The sequence below is a fragment of the Protopterus annectens genome, chromosome 2.part1 (assembly GCF_019279795.1).
Source record: "Protopterus annectens isolate FY-2018-M chromosome 2.part1, PAN1.0, whole genome shotgun sequence".
Taxonomy (NCBI): domain Eukaryota; kingdom Metazoa; phylum Chordata; order Ceratodontiformes; family Protopteridae; genus Protopterus; species Protopterus annectens.
Genome location: NC_056729.1, coordinates 141,545,250 through 141,557,405, shown reverse-complemented (window position 1 = coordinate 141,557,405; position 12,156 = coordinate 141,545,250).

The following is a 12,156-nucleotide window of genomic DNA, read 5'->3' as shown; positions in this document are numbered from 1 at the left end:
GAAGCTTTGAGCAGCCTATCTGTCCCTGGAGGAGAGGTTTCAGCCCAGAAACTAGTAGATTATTGGCCATTTTGGGCTAATTTCTATCCCTTTCATTTCCCTGCTATAAAACCCACATTTGCAAGGTTTTTGGGCTAGTATACAGCTCAGCAAGCTCCTGCCTGGTGCCCTGCAGAGTTCTACAGCAGCAGAGAGACAAAAGAGAGACTTTGGAGTGATTAAGCATCTTTTTTCTGCATTTTCTTGCTGCCTTTAGCTAATTCCGCCTAAAATGCCAATTTTCTAGAGTTTCTGCGATTTAAAAAGCTTGTTTCAGCTACATATTGTACTTATTTTACTACCTGCACTTTAACAAAGTTGTTTTTGTGTTTAAATTACCTGTTTAACTGTTATAGGCTACACACTCAAGTGTGATAGCTATTTCTGTGCATTTAAAGTGTTTTTTTGATTGTATCTGCTTTATTTTCTGAAAAAAAAAAAAAGCAAAAAAATATATATTTGTTTTCCTACCTTTCTAAGCTAGTATATTCCAGTTTTCAGGTTAGTGCTGAATTCAGGGCTGTGTTACAAGTTTCTGTGTTTGCCCATACCTTACTTGGATGGAAGAAAGTTTCTCTGTTCACTGTGAGAGAGGGAGCTTTGAGCAGCCTATCTGTCCCTGGAGGAGTGGATTCATCCCAGAAATAAGTAGTTTATTGGCCATTTTGGGCTAATTTCTATCTCTTTCATTTCCCTGCTATAAAACCCACATTTGCAAAGTTTTGCACACCGGGCAGCACCGGTTAGCTAGGGTATAACTATTCCCGGCTCCACAAAGTCTACTCTTCGATTTTTCCCTTGGAACTAGACAAACTTTCAACTTAAGTACTCAAACCATTCATTTCTCATCCCAGCACTTGCTCAAAATTCATAGCAAGCACTAATAAACCTTAGCACTAGACCCCGCTGTACTGTAGAGAAGGACAAGGCTCTCTACTCGACCTTACCAGCCAATCAGTAAAACAGTTCACTGTACCTATCCAGGCATGTCCAAAGGGCAGTTTCAGGTGTACTCTCCGGTCCAACTGGTGAATCTGGGCATTTTGAGGCAATGTTGCAATTGCCTCATGTACACAGACAACCCTCTCCTCCTTCTACCAAACACTAATACATGCGAGAGATGCAATTATACAGCCAAACTGGAGGCTAAGCTCTTTTAACCCAAGACTGGACCAGGCAGTCAAGAGGAGAAGGGAATTACTTGCATCACACCACCAGTCTCACATAGACCTATGAAACCAGCACCAGCAAAAAACACACATAAATGCATGAAAACATACTCGGAGGCTCTAAATAAAATATGTAAAAGCAACAGAGACCTCCAAACCAGACATCCAAGCAACCTCCACCCCCCAACACAAACCATGAAACACATACTTCACAAAACCAGTGTGCCATGCAATCACAGCCCTTAAGGCAAAATAACATACCCAACACACTAGTAATAGGTGACTCTATAGTCAGGCACACTGACGTCCCATTCACTAGGCTGAACAAGGAGAAGGTTACTGTTAGCTGCCTGTCAGGTGCCATGATCTGCCACATAACACAAGCACTCAGGTCACTCCAGAACAAGTACAAATATGACCCTGTCATTGTCCATGTTGGTGTGAATGACCTGAGCCGTACCTCCCTGGACTACATGAAAAGAGACATGGTAGAGCTCTCTGATCATGTAGCCCAGGCCGGTATGACCCTGACCCAGAGTAGCATCCTGCCCTCACCAAGAATTACACCAGATTATATTGAAAAAATTATCAATTTCAACAACTGGCTAAGCTTCTGGTGTCATTCAAAGGGGATCCAGTGTCTGTCAGCCTGGGATGACATGCTCAACAAGCCACGCTGCTTCACTAGAGACGGCTTGCACCTGTCACCCTTAGGCTTTTGAATACTGGCCAAGGCTCTTGCCACCCCCATAGTGCCTTTTTTAGGCAAGGCTCAAAAGACAAACCCACCACCATAAATAGCTCAAGTAATAAAAAACTGAGGGTAATGCTACTCAATGCCAGAAGGCTAAACCTCAAAATGCACACACTCGAGGCACTCCTCAGTATGGAGAAAATTGATATATGTGCAGTAACAGAAACCTGGTTTAAGGCTCCAGAGAGCTCCCCAGCAATACCAGGCTACAACTCATACCATACATTTCAGCAACAAAACCCGGACTGAAATACAAAAGGCGGAGGAATATCGATATTCATCAAGGATACCCACACCTCCAGGTTAGTGGCACAGCACGATGCTTCAGAGATCATCCACGTGCAACTAGCAATGGGCAAAACTGCTACTCAAATTATAGCTTGCTACAGATCAAGCACCATGTCCCATGACCCCCACTCCGCATTCCTAGAAACACTAGGAAACATAAAGGTCCTACCAAACACCCTGATAACTGGGAGAACTACTCTAGTACAAACTCCCTTGCCCAACATTTTCTAGAATTTATAAACTCAAAAACCCTGGATCAACTAGTCAGCACCCCCACCAGAGGTGACAACATATTGGACCTGGTCATCACCAACATAGGCAACAGGTGTTCCACACCGGATGTCAACCCCTCGTTGGTTAGATCTGACCATAAACTAATCACTCTGGATATCCACATTCTGCCACCACCCCCGGTCAAAGAAACCACCGTGAAAAACTTTTCAAAAGCAAACTTCACGTTACTTAAGACCGAGGTGGGAAGTTTCAAAGCCCCCGTGCTAAAGGATAATGCTGTCCAAGCTGCAAAATCCTTTGCTAATGCACTCTATGGGCACCTACAAGAATGCATGGATCATGCTATCCCAAAACAAAACCAAGACTCACTCCTCCACGAAAAGGAAACCAGTCTGGTGGACCCCTGCCATAAACAAGCTATACAATAGAAGGAGGAAATTAGTACAGAAAAGAGTAAAATTCCAAGAAGGGAAGACATCCCTGATCAGTATCAGCAAGAAACTACGTTCCCTCATAAAATCAACCAAGGCTAGCTTCAATAGAAAAATTGCCATGGACTCCAAAGATAACCACAAGGCATTCTTTAGCTATATCAAGAATCTAAGTGGCAATTCTCAGATCTGCTCAGAGTTAGTACAGAATGGCACAAAATACACTGAACCGACCAATATAGCCAACATCCTGGCAGACAGGTTCAGTGCAACTTCACCCCCTTCTCACCCCTAAAAGGGCCCATAACTATACCAGAAGCATGTAGTGCCCCTGAAATCACAGACACTCAGGTTAAAACAGCCCTCTCTAAAGCCAAAAACACAGCATCAATGGGACCAGACAGTGTCCCAGGCTGCATCCTACATGAGCTCAAAGATGAACTAACCCCTCACCTATACACACTGTTTAAACTCAGCCTTTCCACAGGCTGTGTGCCCACAGAGAGGCACACAGCAATGGTTATTCTGCTCCACAAAGGTGGAGCCACAACGGACCCTGGGAACTATTGCCCTATAAGCCTGACTAGCTTGGTCTGCAAAGCTATGGAGCACAACATTATGGATCTCATTAACAGAGACATTGGTAACCTCCAAACACTGGACCCTACCCAGTTCAGCTTTGTTAAGGGCAGATCATGCCTCCTAAACCTGGTTGACTTCTTTGAGACAGTTACCAAGGCTATAGATGAGAGAAAGGTGGTCCCCACAGTCTACCTAGACCTCGCAAAGGCCTTCAACACCATTCCCCACTCAGGTATTATAGACAAGCTCACCAGCCCGAACATAAACCCCTACGTTATGAGATGGGTTGCCAACTGGCTCACGGACAGGACAGAACCCACATGGTAAGAGTTGCGGGAGCTAAGTCTGACTCTAAACTGGTTACAAGTGGCATCCCCAGGGCTCAGTCCTGGGACCATTCCTGTTCGGCATATACTTCTCAGCAATACAGGCAAGCACAGGAGGACTATGGCTGACCAAGTTCGCAGACAACTGCAAACTAGTGACTATAACTGACTCTCCAGCTGACACAGACATCCTCCAAAAGGGTCTCACTGAGACAGATACCTGGTGTCAAAACCATGGCCTCAAGCTAAATGCCAAAAAGTGCATAGTCATCCCCTTTGGAAAAAACAAAGTACCCACAGACTATCACATAGGTAGTAGCCCCCTAAATACGGAAGACGTAATAAGGGATCTGGGGACCCAAGTAGATAGTAACCTCTCCTTTGATAATCACATTGCCAAAGTGGTTAGAAAATCCTTCTTTGTGGCCCACCTAATCAAAAAAGGGTTTGCATCCAGATTCAAAGAAGTCATTGGGCCCATCTACGCATCACTCATCAGACTCATCATAGAGCACAATGCCCCATTTGGGATGAACCTAACAACTGGAAAGACCACAGAAGTACCTCACCAAGAGCATCACTGGCCTCAAGCAGATGCCCTATGCAGCTCGACTGAAGAAACTCCAGCTGTACTAGGTTTCATCCCGCCTACTCAGAGGTGATCGCTGCCTGACATACAAGGCCATGTCCAACCCAGAATTGATGGACATGCTCCACCTAAAGAAAACCATATCCCCTCAAGCCACACGCTCCAGGGATCTAAACCTCACCACAACAATAAATAGGATGTGCTGGAGGGATAGATTCCTGTAACAGAGACTTCCCATGCTCTGGAACAAGATTCCAATCTACATTAGGCAGAGCTCCTCTCTAACCCTCTTCAAGAGAAACCTTGATGAGTGGATGGGAAACAGAAAGTTTACCCCAGGGATCACTTCAATGGCTCTGCTGGACAGAGGCACAGGGAACTAATCTAAGGGGGTGGCAAAAGCCAACACATTCCAACTAGGCTTATAAATGCCTTCGGGCAGATAGCCTAGTACCTACCTATGAACCTATATATATGACTATAATATACACTGTATATGACTAAATTACACATATAATACACACTGTACATGACTATAATTCACAATGCATATGACTACAGTACACACTATATGACTATAATACATACTGTATATCACAATAGTACACACTGTATATGACTATAATACACAATGTATATGACTATAGTACACACTGTATATAACTATAATATAAAATGTATATGACTATAGTACACATATAATACATACTGTATATGACTATTGTACACACTGTATATGACTGTAATACACACTGTATATGACTATAGTACACACTGTATATAACTATAGTACACACTGTATATGACTTTAATACATACTGTATTTGACTATAGTACACACTGTATATTACTATAATACACACTGTATATGATTGTAGTACACACTGTATATGACGGTAGTACATATTGTTTATGACTAATGTGATCCTATGATATGAAGCAAACAGTGCCATCTTGACTTTGAAAAAAGATGCTGCTCATTGTGGTTTCTTTGTCAGCCCCAATACTGCAACAACTAGACACTGATAAAAAATAGTAAAAATAGTTAAAATGCTAATTATGACCAGCAGAAAGAAATTAAAAAGATGTTAGCCAAGCATGAGCAAAACATCAAGGGAGTAGAAAAGATAATAAAAGAATAATGTAGCTGAACATGTTCTGAGATTTAGAGTCAACTGCCATGCTTACTGGCCAGTAAGAAGCTTGATTAAAAATTTTTTGGAGGAAATTTTGTTTTGATTTCTTATAATAATCAGACAAAGCTGATAGTATAGTTGTATAACTTGTATTTCATATTTTTCTATCACCAATATTTATTTTGCTATCACAATCCCCCAATATGTTTTAGCTCTCTTCCTTATTCACCAAGACATATATATATATATCTATATCTATATATATATATATATATATATATATATATATATATATATATATACTTTCAAATAAAAATAGATGAACACCTGGATTCAGCAAGCCCTGCACAGTGTGCAGGACTAGTGCAGGAGCTCCAGCAGGCAATACATCTGCCGTGCGATCCAGGAATAAGCTGTAGGGACGTGCACGAGTGCTCCTGCACTAATCCTGCATGGACTCAGCCTCTGTATGTAAATTACCCCATCTTCAGGAGAAATCCATGCAAATTAGATGAATTTGTGATCCAGGAAGCTGGAAGCCAGCCGTGCAGGACTAGTGTAATCCGGCAGAAATGTACTCCTCCAGTAACGGAGTACATTTCTGCAAACAACAAAACGGAGCCATGACAGCTCCAAATAAAGGGTGGATATTATGTAGAAAGCATGCCAATGGCCAAATATAAGGCCATTGGCATGGAAAACAGTTGCAAAATAAAATAAAATCAACTTTTATTTTTTATTAGCCGATCTCGGCTGTTTAAGCATAGGGCAGTGGCGTGCAAATGGGACCGGGCAAAAAATAAGAAAAAAAACTAAAATAAGCATTCTAACCAAAATCACTATTTTGCCATTATACTCAATGGCAGGCAGAACACAACATGGCCAGTGAATAGTTGTTGGTAAGGGGGGAGGCTCAGTGTGGGACATGTAACTATGCATCAGCAGGCAATCCTATGCAAATGAGGGGAATGATACTGAATCGCAGATTTCCCCTGCATGCTAGTCAGCACCCAACAGTATAAGAGCAGGAATAGGTTGGTGCAAGCCTAGGAGTTAGCTGACATCATAGGGGTGTGTGTCAGGCATACTGTAAGTGGATTGGAGCCCTGTGGCTTGGGTTTGCCCTTAGCTTATCAGAGCTAAGCAAATGGGTGTGTCTGAGGCTGCCTAGCACTCTTTACATTGCCTAAGCGGGTATACGTGCCATGCACCAGGTTTTAAAGGAAAAAAAAAGTAAACTAGGAAATAACAGCTCTGTCCACATTTGAGCACTTTGTTTGTGCGGCATGCCCTCGGGCTTAAACAGGAAGGCAATGGGAAGGGAAAACTGCCATAGGAAGGTAATCTAGGAGAACTAGCATAGCTGGCAGGTGAAATGTATCGGAATCAGCCAATTACACAGGCAGGAGACCAGCTCCACCCAGAATACTACTATAAACTATGCAAACACCTTTCCCTCTGGTTTTTCCCACATACTCTACACAACCGATGTATACAAGCAAGGAAATTTTAAATACAAAAACAACAGAATGATAGGGGATGCAGCAGCTATCAGACATCAACATGTGGAAGAGGCTGAGGGTGGTAAGGATGAGAATGCTGCCAACCAGCCTACAGTGAGGAGATGGAGAATGGTGTACAGACCCAGGGTAACCTACCAGGGGCTACATGAGCTGGAGATAGTGCAGCGCTATAGGGTGGACAGAGACCTCCTACAGCAAATTGTTGAGCTGTGCCAGCCACGCCTGACACACAGAACTAACAGAGGGGAACCCATCCCAGTGGATACCAAGGTATGTGTAGGCCTAGGTATACTAGCCAGAGGTACCTCCCAAAGCCCAATATCATGGGGATCTCTCAGGCATCAGCTTCCAGAGTATTCCACCAGTTCCAGGATGCCATGTCAGCACATGCTGGTGAGCACTTATATTTCCTCAACACCCGTGAGGTGTTGGCCAGCAATATGCGTCTCTTCCACCAAATAGCAGAATACCCTGAGGTGGTGGGTGCTATAGACTGCACGTGCATATGCATCAAAGTACCACCCGGTGAGCGGGGTAGGGTCTACATCAACAGCAAGGGCCTCCCCCCTCCATCAACTGCCAGGTCTTGTGCGATGCCTAGGGCATTATAATGAATGTGTGTGCTGGCTGCCCTGGAAGCTATCACGATTCACACATCTGGCATCTGATGCAGCTGTACCAGAGATTTGCCAGTAGGGACATCCCTTATGGTGACCTAGTGGGAGATACTGGTTACACACTGGGGCCATGGCTGATGACACCCATCCAAAATGCACACACTCCCGAACAAAACCACCATAATGAGGCACACACAGACCAGAATCATAATAGAGCATGTGTTTGGGATGCTGAAGTCATGGTTCCAGTGCCTGGACACATCCGGTGGAGCCTTGCAGTACTCACCAACTACATGTACCCGAATTGTTATCATATGTACCATGCTACAAAATATGATCCAACAAAAACAGCTCCAGCAGAAAGAGCACAGAGCAGGGCCACACAGACCCCACCAATGCCAAGGCCTGCACAGGCACAGAGTGACTCAGAGGAGGAACAACCTGAGCCTGCCCCAGTAGGCAGATGGAGGCATGCTCAGTATGCCATGGCCTTGACAAAGAGGCAATGCATAGCACATACACTGACACAGTAGGGATCCAGGGAATGACACCTCTCTCTGACTCGCACATACAGTAAAAGGGATGCCAAACATGACACTACCTGTGTTCAACCATGTATAGGGAGTGTACTATGTGCATCCGACATAGGTGGCCCACAGCACCATCCTCAATACTGGCACACCCACAAGGTAAGTCACTCCACTTACCGATGGCTGATTGGAGTAGTATTGGTTGTTACTTGTGTCTGTGGTATGGATGTGAGCATGCAAGGGAATCGGGTGGCTGAATGGGATGCCAGCAGATAGTAGACACCTCTAGTGGCAGCATGAGATCTGTTACAAATACGGGTGTCACCATAGTAGCCAGTACTACACATGGTGACAAAACCCACTGTAGGAAATGTACTGGGCCATATGTGTGTCCATATGACAGACACATGCCAGTCAGGGAGGTTCACATACCCAACAACAGTCACAGCCAGCAGGACAGGTGTAGACAATCACAAACAAAGGCTGTGCTAAGGCCACTGAATGATGCCTATGGGTAACCTCCCCCCAGGCCTACACAGACAGACTACATCAGGTCAAACAGTGGGATGTTAGTTCTGAAGGGTAGGAAGTCAGAAGGTAATATGTAGGTCAATCAAACGTAAGACCTGTAGTACACTGACATGCCTCTAGTCAGCATGATAGGTTGAGAACAGAATGAAATAGAGTACCTGACATACCTGTGCAGTCATAACAAATGTGTACAAGTGTCAAGTGTGCCCCCTCCCCGAATCCTGTGTAGCAATGTAGAAACAGTCAGGTGTGCCCCCCCACAGCCTATATAGACATGTAGTAACAGTCAGGTGTGCCCCCCAATCCTATATAGACACGTAGTAACAGTCAGGTGTGCCACCCCAGTCATATGTAGAAATGTAGTAACATGTATGTGTAGGTATAATACCAGTGGAGCACAGATGCCCAGAGGTGGCCAAGGTAGCAGACTAGATTGTAACATTTGCACAATATGCAGGTTTGTGTGTGTTAGGATGGTGTGTGTTTCATATTGTATGGGAGTGGTCAGTATGTATGCTTGTTGAGGTATGACCTGGTGGCCATTGCTCACTACTGCTGATGACAGGGCCAAGTCCTCACAACTGCAGTGCCAAAGACAATTCCTACCACTATAACACATGCTAGCAGTAAGCCATTGTAAATGTATGGTGGTACTATATGTCACCATCTAAAAGATTGACATGGCATGGCTGTTGGGCTAGATATACAAGCAGTACACAAGGAAAGTACCCCAGATGTACAGTATATAATGTGTAACTGTGAAATGGACACACCCTTGGAATTGTACATACAGGTATGCATCACATTATCTGGGCCTGTAGTAGGGGATACCTGCGTCGTCTGGCTGAACACTTGCAGATCACAAAGGTGGTAGGACTGATGTACTGGGAAACAGCTGATGTACCTGCACTTGTGCCAGCATAACTGGAATGCCCCATGCATATCTGTACATCAGATGCAAGTAGTCTCCATATTACACATGCACCCAGCTCACTAAAACACCACCCACAGGTACCTCTCTGGTCGTATCCCTGCTGTTGGGAATGGGTACAATATGACCCCACCTGTATATGCCAATAGTGAAAGAATGCAGCATGCAATGCAGGTGTCCCATGCAGGTGTGTCCCTAGCTGTAGGTAGCACCCTGCCAGCATCCACACCACCTGATCAAGACTGATAGAAAGTAATGGCATGAACACCTAGCACACCTACCCTGTCACCCCAGGGGAATATACTGTATGGCGGCCTGAGACTGTAAGACTGACAGAATGCAATGGCCTGCCACAGCTGGCCCGCATCAACACCAAATGGCCTATAGACCTCTGCCAAAGGCCTGTTTCTCACATTTACTGCCAATGCATGTTATGTCATGGACACCCAAATAAGAACATAACACACTCCACATAAGCCATATGCAAGGCCATGTGGACAAACCACAGTAACATGTCCACCATGTCCCACTGCATGAACTGTGGACCAACACCAAAACACAGCTGTGATGAGGTGATAACCTTAGTGAAAGTATCAGAGAATGTATGCATAGTGTATGGAAGAGGACAGAATAATAGAGGGGGGGGTGGGAGCATCGGCAGCATAGAATGTGCAAGATCTGACACACAGCTGTGTGCACATACTATCCCTGGCTGCAAACACATAAATTAGTGGCTACAAACTTGCCCATACACCACAATAGGGTAATGTCCTGACTTATGACCCCTGCCTGGGGGTAACTTATGTGAATCTGTACAGCTGTGAGGTATTGCCACAGCAAGATAAGGCCATACAGTCATGTTGATGGATGTACTAGTATGGGAACCTCTGCCAGCACTGTACCAAGGTGCTGAACCAGATACACAGACCCAGCAGCAAGTGTCTGCAGCTCCCCCTCCAGAATGGCATAACTTACCATGAATATGTAGGCATCTGCCCACAATACCGGACACAGCTGCAGTCACCCTTGTCCCCCATGACATCACTGTGAGCAAGAATGTCCACCTGACAGTACTTGAGGACATAAAACATCGCAGTGTGTAACAACACACATGTCTGAATATCTCTGCTAACACCAGCACCATGTAACAGAAGCAGCACAGACACAATCACCTACAGTACACACTATCCCCTCCACAGTTTGTCCCCATATTGCCAAATGATCTACGGATACCCTGCAGAAACAATTTGCTACCTGTAGGTGTACAACACAAAGGTCTGCACTAGAGTACAAACTACCTGGAATGGATCCACACATTCAATACAGAAGGCATACTGGGCATGTTCACCCACCTAGAGAAATAAAGGCAATGTCAGACAACAACATACTGAAAGGTCATACTGGACATGCTCACACACTTAAATGAAGCCCAAGTCTGCAAACAATAGTGAACCATGCATATCTGACAGTTGCAGATGTTAGTGCATACACTCCTCAGTATGCACCAGTCATGCTTTGCACACACATTGGATAGGAATACAGAAATATATCCAAGGACAACACACTATAACAAGCCAAAAGTAGACATACATAGATGTGTGGAAGAGAGTGACAGTGACAAAGAGCCATCCATCATGAAGCCTGTCCCACCCAACACAAAGCCAAATGGCTACAACCACATGATGTGTAAATGTCACTCACTGTAGAAATTAGCCACTGGTATCCGTCGGCATTACAGACTATGTGGTGCAAGTGCTAGCTGTGCAACATGACTGTACAAGGCAGTAGTCATCTAGCAGCTGTATACACGTACCTGCGGAATATAACCCTGCATGTGCCTGCATGTGGTGTGTCTGCCTTTAGATGAATGGTTTATGGTCCATGCACACACACTGCCCTCCCCATAGCCATACTATGACAAGCCTGCTGATGTCATCTACTTTAAAATACACCTTTGGGAATGCAGTAGCCCAGTAATTTCTGTGGTGCTTCCTAAAACTGTGTAATGATGTAGTGTGATAACCTAGTTAGGTAGGAGTTCTAATTCCAAACCTGGCAATTGTGTTTGTGTGTGTCTCTGTCTGTATAGAGATCAATGCTTTTTAGGCTAGTCAAACTCACTACAATTTAAATGTCCTACTTTGGCAAGGCTACTGATGTCATTCACTGTGAAATACACCTTTGGGAAAGGTGTAGCCCAGTCATCTCTGTGGCATGTCCTATAACTGTGTAATGCCGAAGTGTGATAAACTGCTTAGGTAAGACTTCTAATCCCCAAAATGGCAACTGTGTTTGTGTGTGCATGTCTCTCTCTGTGTAGGGAGCAATGCTTTTTAGGTTAGTGAACCTCATTACAATTCAAAGGCCTTACTTTGGCAAGGCTACTGATGTTATTCACTGTGAAATACACCTTTGGGAAAGGTGTAGCCCAGTAATCTCTGTGGCATATCCTATAACTGTGTAATGCTGGTGTGAT